General features: G+C 35.2%; 1 non-coding gene across 1 annotated transcript; it reads left to right on the forward strand.

Annotated features, from left to right (window-relative positions):
* Nucleotides 1–11,122: 11,122 nt before the first annotated feature.
* LOC131182682 (small nucleolar RNA R71) lies at nt 11,123–11,228 on the forward strand. The gene has a single exon (XR_009150943.1). It is a non-coding gene; the product is annotated as a small nucleolar RNA R71 (small nucleolar RNA).
* Nucleotides 11,229–11,852: the final 624 nt, after the last annotated feature.

The following is an 11,852-nucleotide window of genomic DNA, read 5'->3' on the forward strand; positions in this document are numbered from 1 at the left end:
ACTGTACTGAGGGAGACCAAAAGTGACTGTCTTCAGTCTACAGTTAATCATGGCGTAATGCCTGGCTAACCAATTCATGCCCAAGTTGATATCATAATCTCTGAAGGGAATTTCAATGAGATCAGACAGAAAAGTATGTCCTTGGATCACCAAAGGACAATCCCTATACATTCTATTAACCCTGACCTCTTGTCCTAGCGGACTTGTTACTAGCACCTCAAAGTTCATTTTTGTACACGGAACAGCAATGCAATCAATGATGCTAGCATTCACATAGGAGTGGGTAGAACCCGGATTAAATAACACAAACACATCTTGATCAAAAGTTGAGAAGGTACCAGCTACAATATCAGATGTCTCAGCCTCTTCTCTCTGTCTCATTGCGTAGACTCTGACTGAAGCACTGCCTTGCTCTAACTGATTCATTGTGCCTTGGCTGCCTGATGGACTACCTCTACCCCTACCTCTACCTCTGCTAGGTGGTTGTGAACCTCTGGTGGCAGGATTCTGAATTGACCCTTCTACAGTGGTAGGAGGTGGCCCAACTCTACGAACACTAGTGCAGTCTTTGGCAAAGTGTCCTATGCCTCCGCAGTTATAATAGGCTCCTGTGGCCTTATAGCAAACCCCCACCATGATTTCTTCCACAAGTTTCACATTGACAGGGAGGGTAGGAACTTCTGGTAGTCTGCTAACCAGATGGAGGAGGTTTCTGTCCCGAATATCTTCCCCTACCAGACTTTTTACCACCCCTACTGTGTCCCCCAAAGTTCTTTCTCTTCCCAGTAGGACCACTAAAACTCTGATCTACTAACTTCCGCTCTTTTTCTTTTTCTGTCTTCTCTGTTTTCTTTTTCTCTAGGGCCGCTTCTGACTCAATTCTTTCTAATTCAAGTGCTTGAGAAATAAGCTCAGAGAAGTTATTATGTTTGAATCCCACCACTTATAATCTGAGACTAGGCTTCAAGTCGGTTTCAAACCTCTTACATCTTTCCCTACTGGTAGAAAGGAGACTTCCTGCATAGTGGCTCAGGCCGAAAAACTCCCTTTCATATGCTGCCACTGACCTACTTCCCTGTTTCAGACTTAAGAACTCTTGTAGCTTCTGGTCCACATAGGCATCTGGGACATATTTTGTCTGAACTCTCGAAGAAAGTCATCCCAAGTTAGCACTGGAGGTTCGACCAAACTATGGGGGATGGTTTTCCACCAGTCATATGCATCCCCTGTAGTAGTGACACTAAATACTCAAATATGAGCTCCTCTGTATAGTGTAGTTTCTTGAAAACCCTATCCATTCTCTCCAACCATTGTTCTTCCTCTAGTGGATCTACTGTCCCCTTGAACTCAGTGGCTCCATATTTAATCAGCTTGTCATATTGCCTAGCTGAAGGCTGTGGTTGTACCACTAGTGTCTGCAGTGGGGCTTGAGTAGGAATGTTACCAGCCATCTGTTGGAACATTGTAGCCATCTGCTGAGCAAGCGAGCGAGGAAGCTGATGCTTGAGTGCAGCTGATCCACTCACATTATGAAGGGATGGGGCTTCCCCTTGTACCTCAGCCTCTATTGATTGATCGACTGAATGGTCTCCTTCTTCCATAGTCAATTAGAGGATATTATACCTCCTGAACAAATAACACAAGAAGATTCCCTCTCGTTAGTGCATATTTATAATGTAATGTACTGTATGTATCAAACCATGACATTGAGCAGTTGTACTATGAAGAAAGAATATTCAAATTACAGGTCAATACAGAATTTAAAAACTAGCTCTGATACCACTAAAACATGTCACACCTTACCCCTCTGTAAGGCATAACATGATCCCGTAGTATACCTAATGAATTACCAAACTTTGTCTACTGATAATCCATTAAATATACTACAATGGATTTTAAACCTTTTCTTATTCCTTTTTACAATGGTGAGCATTTTAGACAGGTGTTAAATTTTTTATTTTTTTTTTACTGAAGTGAACCCAAATAACAAATATGAAGTATTAGTAATTTCTATAAAAATTTTGGTAGAGTGCCATCTGTATTTTGAATAAAACAGTTCTTCAAAAACCTGTAAAAAGTACTTCCAATATATTTGTTCAATCCCAAACTCCAGTATGGCTCAACACAAATCAATTTTCTCAACATTTGTCAAACTCAATTCAAAATCAATTTTCAATATTTCCAAAGATAGACAACAAAATGATTGAGTAGTTCAAAAGCTAAGATAAGAAATAAATATATTACAACTTTAGTTTACAACTGCTTAAGACCAAGTACAATATATACATACAGTTTACATACATTATAACAAAAATTACAAAAATATGGTATACTTAATATACCCAGCAGAATCCCAAAATATAGCACAAGCAGCCTATTCTGTTGCTCTGTCTATCTGTCTACCTGCGACAGCAATGAAAAAGCTATCGCTGAGCCAATGTCTCAGTGGTGCATAACATTAAGAAAATGTAATTTAAAACCATAAACCATAAATCATATAAAATGTGGATACTTAAAATCATAGTTAAATTCAAAAGACAGAGAATGTCATAAAGAATTAAACTCCATTTCATAATGTCTCAATGAATATCAATAAATCACACACACAGCTTAATCATGATTCCATAGTCCAATTCGTCCCAAAAGCCAATGGCTAATGAGGAATAACATAGCTAGCTAGCAATTATATGAGTACTCATCCTATTCGTCCTCAACTAACACACACCTACTTCAGTCAGAGAGGGAATTCAAAGCCAATTCGTCCCACTAGACATGCTAGCGAGGAATTCAATCAAATATACATGATAGCTGTGGTTTTAAACCATTTGCAATATTTTTCAAGCAATAAGTATCCATCAAATTTTATTCAAACAATTTTCCACAATTTAAACAATAACATATAAATTGTCATAATTTATTTCAATTGAAAATTCAAAAGAAATAAATGTTGTGCACAAACCTCTGATGAGTAGCCTCTTGGCCTTGACTCAGTGTTTCCTTCCCCTTCCCTAAGTCTTTGCTAATAAAAACACACAATTTAAAGTGTTTCAGTACTCATTTAAATTGTCTCTAACAATAAGGTTCAATAATTAATTTATTTAATACTATTGCCTTCATTAGTCAACCTATAATGTTGACCTTTGATGCACTCTAGGGGAATAAATTTTAATGTTACCAATATGTCACATTTTATAGTTCTTTAGTGTTGGTATATGTTACCAAAATCATTTTCAAGTGTATTGCATTTTATTGCAATTTATCGGATTTTGGTATGCGGTTTTAACCTAGCCGGATGACCTAATTCCCTCGGTTTTCGGGTTCTGGTCCAAATTACAAACTTGTAGGTCTATGTCTTAGTGAACTTTTGCCACAAATTTTAGGTCATTTAGAGTTTACTAGACCAAGTTATGGTCATTTTACTATTACTAGACAGATTGCACTAAAATGGCAAACTTAGGTCATTTTTAGGTCATTTCCGATCCTGGCAGTTTTTATACCCAAATTTGTGCAAGCATTTTGACTTACTTATGGTCGTTTCTGGGCTTTGGTGTCTTCATAAGAGTTGTATCTCTATGTCTAAGCTTTCCATGGTATAAATTTCAGGTCATTTGGACCTGTTTTGAGTGAGTTATGGCCAAAATACTGACTACTGTTCAAATGGTCAATTTTCAGGTTTGCAAAGTCACCAATCCGGATTTGGTCAATTTTCATGTCACTTTCTAGATAGAATTTAGGTAGGCTTTCTTCATGAAAGTTGGCACATTTTGTGCCTATTTTCACCTCCAATTGGCCTTATACCAATTGTAGTCACACAATTCCATTTATAGCCTCAAACACATACTGCCCTTAACACATTTTTAAAGCATTTAACCAATCACACATTCAACCAACTATATCTTCACTTTCCAAATAATTCTGCACTTGTACCATACCATACCCATTCATTAGTTTACATTATAGTAACTTTGGGCAGAATATAATCAATTTACAATGCACCAATTACACTTCCAATTCACAATATCCAATTCTACATAATACATACACATGAATGCTCCTAACCACTACATATAACTTCCATCCTCAATCATACAAACTGCCCTTACATCATCACCACCAGAATTCATCAATAAGTCTCATGATATCATACATAATTTCATGGGTTTAAAGGCTGCCTAAAACTGGCAGTTTACTTAGGTATTGAATTTCCCTTACAAACCTTAATTTCAATTGCTCAATTCACAATTCACACATATACATAAAAATCAAACTCTTATACATTTAAGCACTCTAATTAACTTCATTACCCATCAAATTCATATAAGAACAAATCACTTACCTTTCACTTCCATGGCTACCCAAAATGGTACATTTCAATAACTCATCAAAACTTTAAAATTTCTTCATCAAAATACTCATCTCAAGCTTAATACCAACTTTAATTAAGAAAGGAAGAAGTTTGCACACTTACCTCTTTTTGGAGCTTGTTAAATCTTCACCAAACTTCCCTCTTTCTGCTCCCAAAATGCCGCCCAAGGTGTGTAGACAAGAATTTGTGAAGGTACTTAGGAAGAAACTAGCTTGGTGAAGGATGGATGAAGCTTGAACATGGGATGTCAATGGTGGTTTGGGAGAAACTTAGAATTCGGCCAAGATGAAGATTTGATAAGGAAGAAGATGAAAGTGGTTTTACACATGTCCACTTAATGATTTTATATGCCCATAATGCTCCACTAACATAATTAATATTTAAATAATCTAATTTTTTAATTATTCCACATTTTACCCTTAATTCCTCTTAATTACTCCATACACATGACTTTAAATTTTTATGGCATTATTAAATTTAACACTACTAATTTTTCATGGACATTTAGGTCAAAAGGCAACTCGGGGTGTCAATTGACCAAAATGCCCCTATTCGATTGTATTTCCAATTTTTCGATAACACCAATTTTTGTCAGTTTCTCGATTCTTCATTTTTCTTTGTACTAATTAATTAATTTTTCTTAGACATTTTCAATGTCATTTATACTTCAATAGATGGTTCTTTAAGTCTTAAAAATATTTTTCAGGGTTCCCCACAGTCCAGGGCTATTCAACGGTCCTCGCCGTAACTTCCCGACGCAGTCACCCATCGCTACGGTTTTTGGCTCGTTTAACTTAGTTACATTTCATTGCTATTATTTTTCCTTTGTTTTTCTTGTATTTTCCTCTATTGTATTTCATTATTTCATATCTCCTCACTAATATTTAAGTATAATTCCAGGCATTCTAGCTGTCCGGACAGACACTAGTCACTAGAACAGTAGAACGCACTACCGAATATAGGGCTGTTACATTTATAACCCAAGTTATGGGCTAAAAGCTGAAACTAATTCTGACAGACGGTCCAGCCCATAATTCTGACTTCATTGCCGTTTTTGATAATTAAAATGACCTTATCTCGCTTTCAGCCTTTCACAACAATTGTAAAGGTGGCTCTTAAGGTTCAATTGGGCCCAGGTTTGCTTCATTTGGACCTCCGAAGCTCCAGATATAAAATAAATCCCAAGACTTGTTGTTATAAATCAAGTATGGGCTTTTTCAATAGATTCATAGCTCTTTTTGTCAACCTTGAAGACTGATTTGGGCTTTTGTCCCTCTTTGTCATTTGTAGTGCTCTGACTTAGCTTTTCAATGAATTAAACAGCACTCAATTTGGAGACCCACAACTTTAGAAACACTTGAAAAATATAGCAAAAGTCAAATTAATGCACATGCTAATGTTAGTAGTATGTCCTAGAGCATATCATTTAGTATGTATCTTGTACATCTTTTATTAATAAAAGGTATTTTCACTTTTCCATTTACATAATATATTTATTTGTAATAGAAAAGGTCCATTGATATTTTATTAGAAATTCTATTCTTAAGTTGTTAAGAATATGAGTGACAGTATTTCTAGCACAAAGTATCATAAATAGGTTCACAATCGAGGATACTTCACAATAAGGACATGACTTATCCAGTAAGATTGTATTCATATTTGTTCCCAAGTTATTTATATGAGATATAAATAAGATGGAATGGTGAGTCTCATGCCATATAACAAACATGATTGGCACTTATACATGATAAGTAGGCCGAACTAGTAACATTTATGACAAGCACATGGAGTTTACTCTTGTCAATGTATTGTCATAAATCATATAAGTGCATATAATCTTTAGACCTGAGATAACACAGTTATCTTGTATATAGGTGGTTTGAGTATGATACTGCTTTCATACTTGTACTGTGTATGGGTATATGGGCATGTGTTGGCTCTTACTAGTTATCTATGGAGGTAGGTGTTGATCAAGATGGAATCTGTTACCCTAAGTAAATAGGGATAAAATCCTATGTTCATTTAATTGTTCTTGATGTTTCAATTTCCTGGCCAGGACAGATAGATTTAATCAGAAAAGAGTTTCTGATGAGAAAATCTTTTTAATCAAGAACTGAAATTAAAAGAGAACATAATATTCATAGCAAATGGGGTTTGACATAAACCATGACTCCAGCTCGAATTGGGATTTTGTAACAGAGAGATTCTAGTGCATGGTAACATATGATTATAGGTTCATTTAAGGTAAACCTTATTACTGATTGGGTGGCCATGGCATGCTATGCTAGGTGTTAACCATGGTCTATGAGGTGCATAAAATGATTTAGAGAAATCATTTATGGTAAGAAAGAGTTCTGATGATATTAAGAGTTGATATCATGTCTCATTGCCAATTAGTGATGAGCTTAGTAAGTCACACATATATACAAGTAATCACCAAATTAAATATGATTTAATTAATTAATTAAAGAGTTTAATTGATTAATTAAATAGGTTTGCTTTGCAATTAGATTGCAAAGTCCCTAGCATAGCTTGAAACCAAATCTAAGTTATTAGATGTATAGTATAAGTTAAATTTATATTTAAAGTATTTAAATATGAATTTAATTAATGAGAAATTAATTAATAGATATTAATTAATTAATTTATGTTTGATATAAATTGATTTGAAGAAGAGAAATAATTATTTTGGGTTGAGAACTCAAAATTAAGACACAGGGGTATTTTGGTCATTTCACAGGGTGACATGTGGCACCATGAGATGGTGACACATGGCACTACACATAAGCTTGCCAAATGTCTTTTAATCATGTAAGATAATCAAAGTCAAGATTAAATATAGGTTTGACACTTGGCAAAATGTGATTGGGTCAATTAAACCTAGAGCCAATCAGAAGGTGACCTGTGGTAAGGGTTTTAAGTGGTGACCTAGCTATATAAGTGTAAGGATGAAAGAACAAACACACAATCTGCTCATTCTCAAAAGGTGCTGCCACCCTTGGCTCCTCTCCCTTCTCTTCTTCTTCATCTCTCATCATTTTAAAGAGATTAGCAAACAATCTCTTGAATTAAAAATACTAGAAATTGTTTCTAGTGTCCTGTTTACATTTGTAATCTCTCAAAAGGCAAAACTTGATTTTCTAATTCATAGAAAAAGCTTTAGAAGCTGTTCAAGGGCTGCCATAGGTGATCTTGGTGTGGACAAGCTAGAGGGACAATATTTGGTGTCCTAAAGACGCATCCCAAAGGTGACAAACACACTGCAGTGCATCAAGAGGTTAGTGCACTTATTCTTGATCCAATCTAGGGTTCTTAAAATTAATTTGATTAATTCTAAAATCTTAAATGACAAATGTAGATCAAAAAACATATTAAATGAGTTTCAATATGCTGTTTATCATTGAAATCAAATAGATAAAAAGAAATCTTGCATGATGCATGTGACCCTAGGTGAAAAATTTTTGAATTCAATGATATAAACTTATATTTTTCATGCTTTCGTTCCTTCAGCTGAAAATTTCTCCCTTTAATACAAGTATTCCAACAACTCTTTAAAAATATGCCTAAATGATAATTATACTTTAATCAACTGAATTAGGCATAAAAATACGCTAGAAACACTAAATGTGATGGGAGTAAAATTAATGAATTATGTACTTATTAAATTTCCCCACACTTATTCCATGGTTGTCCTCAAGCATGACTTAAACTCTCAATCAACTCCACTTAGAAGTTCACTTAACTTCATCCTATCACAACATTTTCTAACAAAAGATTAAAAGTTTGAAAGGAGAGGTAAGTAAGGTAATAACCATCACAACAAATTCCATCAACACCATACCAATATATCAACAATTCTCCAACACAAAACAAAAGGGTTGAAATCAATTAAGCTCACATAATTAAAGTTTCATAAAATTTTAAATCAATACATACTAAAACACAAGGCTAATTTATCAAGGCACAATAATTATAGCTCTTTGCAAATCTTAGGGGAGATAGAAATGGGTTTTTTTTTTTTTTAATTTGAAATTGGTACTTCTCTCTCATCATAGTTACTCTTTTTTTTTTATATTTTTTTTATTTTAACCGTCACCTTCAGAAAAGCACCTTGCTCATATCCTAGCTAGCTTTTGGCCTGAGAATCAACATAGGGTTCATGAAGACCCTTGGTTACTTTGCTTAACTAAAATAGTGGAGCAGTTTTCAAGTTCAGGCTTTTATTTCCCCCAATTTATGCATCTACATATTATAAAGTGCCATGATAGATTAAACAAAGTTCTTAAATATGCATGACACTAATTTAAAGCACACATAACTAATCATTTCACCATTAAATCAAACCTAAATGATGTATGCAAAAAAAAAAATTGCTTTATGGTATGGAGAAGAGGGAAAATCCATCATTAAAGTTACTATTACCTTGCCTAAAATCTCAAAAATTCAATCTAAAATAGAAAAGTCATTTCAAGAATAAAGCACTTCTCTCCGAGAGTTAATACAGAATCATGAATCAAGCTTACGAGAATGATTTTTTTTTTATTTTTTTTATTTGATTAAAAAAAATTGCAGCAACAAATTTCTCCTCCCCCCCACTTAAAACTTACATTGTCCCCAATGTAAAGCCCAAATGTAAAAGAAAAGAAAAAATACTAGAAAATAAAATAAAATAAGATAAAGGAAAGAAAAAACAATATGATTATCGCTAACAAGCCACTTATGGGTTGCCTCTCAAGAAGCGCTTTTGTTTATCATCGTTAGCTCGACATGACAAAGCTCCTTAATCCACATAAATTGGGTTACTCAATTTAAGCTCCTCTACTGTATGCTCCTGAAACCCCTCATAAAATGGCTTGAGTCTATGACCGTTGACCTTGAACACTTTGTTAGTTCCTAAACTTTGAATTTCAACTGCACCATAAGGAAACACATTAGTAACAACAAAGGGTCCAATCCAACGAGAACGCAACTTATCAAGCATCAGCTTCAATATAGAATTATAGAATAAAACTTTTTGCCCAACCACAAATTGCTTCCTTAGTTTGTCATGGAATGCCTTGGTCTTTTCTTTATAGATCCTAAGTTCTCATAAGGCTTAAGTCGAATTTCCTCTAATTCATGCCATTGTAATTTTCTTTCTAACTCATCCTCTCTGCTTAACTCAAAAATATCCTGCACAAATATATCAACAACATCAATAGAAAAGACAAAATGGTCATTAGCAGGATACTTCATGGCATCAAAGATATTAAATTTGACAGTCTCTCCATCAAACTCCATAGTTAAGGTACCATCATGCACATCAATTTTTGTCTTAGCAGTTTTTAGGAAAGGTCTTCCAAACAAAATCAAAGCTGACTTTGATGTGGGAACACTGTCCTCCATATCCAAAATGTAAAAATTTATAGTAAAAATCAATTCTCCAACCTGCACCAACACATCCTCAACTACTCCCAATGGGTAAGCATTAGAACGATCAACTAACTGAATAATGATGCTGGTTTCTTTCAAAGGACCCAAATTTAAAGTTTGAAAAACTGAAAATGACATGACATTAATAGATGCTCCTAAATCTGCCATTACACCTTGAAATCTAGAATCACCTATTTTGCAGGAAATAGAAAATGAACCTGGATCCTTACACTTAGGGCGTAATTTTTGTTGAATTAATGCCAACGCATTTTCTCCCACACTGATGTTCTCATTATTCCTCAACTTACGCTTTGTAGTGCATAATTCCTTAAGGAATTTAGCATACCTGGGGATTTGTTTAATCGCATCAAGTAAAGGTATATTAACCTCTACCTTCCTGAAAGTCTCCAAAATTTCTTTCTCTTATTCTTCTTTCTTAGTCTTGGCCAACCTACAGGGAAATGGAGGAAGAACATAATTATTAACCTTATTCAGTTTAGGTTCAGTATTTACGTCAACTTTAGGAACATCAGACTCTTTTGTTCCTTGCTTCTTCCTTTTCATTGACTCATGTGGAGTCTGATTATCAACTTCTTTCCCACTCTGCAACACTATGACACTCGTATTTTCTCTAGAATTCATGACTGTTTGTGATGGAAGCGTTCCAGAACCTTGAGCTTCAAACTTACTCACAGAAGAAGCTAACTGACCAATCTGCCTCTCTATGTTTTGAATGTTATTTCTGGTCTCTTATTGAAACTGTTGTGTATTGTTAGCCAAAGCCTTAACAATTTTATTAAGTGACATACCTTGATTTGAGGGAGGTGGAGGTGGTTGATTCACTTGTGGTCTTTGCTATTGGTATCAGTTTTGTACAGGTTGATTCCCATAACTCAGATTGGGATGATCTGCTATCCTGGATTATAAGTATTAGAAAAGGGATCATACCTGCATTGTGGCTATCCATAATGTCCTACTGCATTAGCATGTTGCATCGATTCGTCCTCTTGTAATGCAGGACACATGTCAGTAGCATAACCCGAACCCGAACAAATTCCACATATCTTAACTGTTTGCATGTTCCCTACAGCCAATTGCCTCACCAAAGAAGTTAAATTAGAAATTTGTTTCTCAAGGTTAGATGTACTTACCTCATTAACCTTCTTAGGTGTGTGATCCATTCTCATTCCAAACTGTTGAGAGTTTGCTGCCATGTTAGCAATTAGCCTCCTTGCCTCTTCTGGTGTCTTGTCAACCAAAGCTCCTCCGCTAGCAGCATCTATCACACTGTGGTCCATTGGTAGAAGTCCCTCATAGAAATACTGAATTAAAAGTTGCTCACTTATTTGATGATGGGGACAACTTGCACACAGCTTCTTAAATCTCTCCCAATACTCATACAAACTCTCTCCATTGTACTGTCGATGCCACAAATTTCTTTTCTTATGTTGGCAGCACGGGAAGCAGGAAAATACTTCTCCAAGAACATCAGCTTCATCTCATTCCATGAATTTACAGATCCAGAAGGAAGGTAATACAACCAATCCTTAGCTGTGCCTTCCAGGGAGAAAGGGAAAGCTCGAAGCTTAATCTAGTCCTCTGAAACTCCTTGAGGTTTCATACTGGAGCACACAACATGAAATTCCTTTAAATGCTTATGTGGATCCTCACCTGAAAGACCATGAAACTTTGGCAACAAATGGATTAGTCCATATTTTAACTCAAAAGCAACATTTAAAGCAGGGTATTGAATACACAAAGGTTGTTGGTTTAGATCAAGAGCAGCCAACTCTTTCGAAGTCCTGGCAGCCATGGTTTCGTTTTCAAAATCTGAATCTGAATCCGAATCCAAACTTAATTCCCTTGGAGATTGGACTCCTTCAGATGTACTTGGAATCTGCCTAGCTTGCTTAGCCAATTTTTTCAACTGTTTAGCTGTTTTTTTCTACTTTTGGATCAAAAAGCAAGTCACCAAATTGAGAAATTCTTGTCATAAACAAAAAAAATCAAAGTAAAAAAAAGAAAAATGCCTAAAAACCCTAGAAACCGATGGAATTTGGCCTCAAGAGGTGGG

The sequence above is a fragment of the Hevea brasiliensis genome, chromosome 8 (genome assembly GCF_030052815.1).
Source record: "Hevea brasiliensis isolate MT/VB/25A 57/8 chromosome 8, ASM3005281v1, whole genome shotgun sequence".
Lineage (NCBI taxonomy): Eukaryota > Viridiplantae > Streptophyta > Magnoliopsida > Malpighiales > Euphorbiaceae > Hevea > Hevea brasiliensis.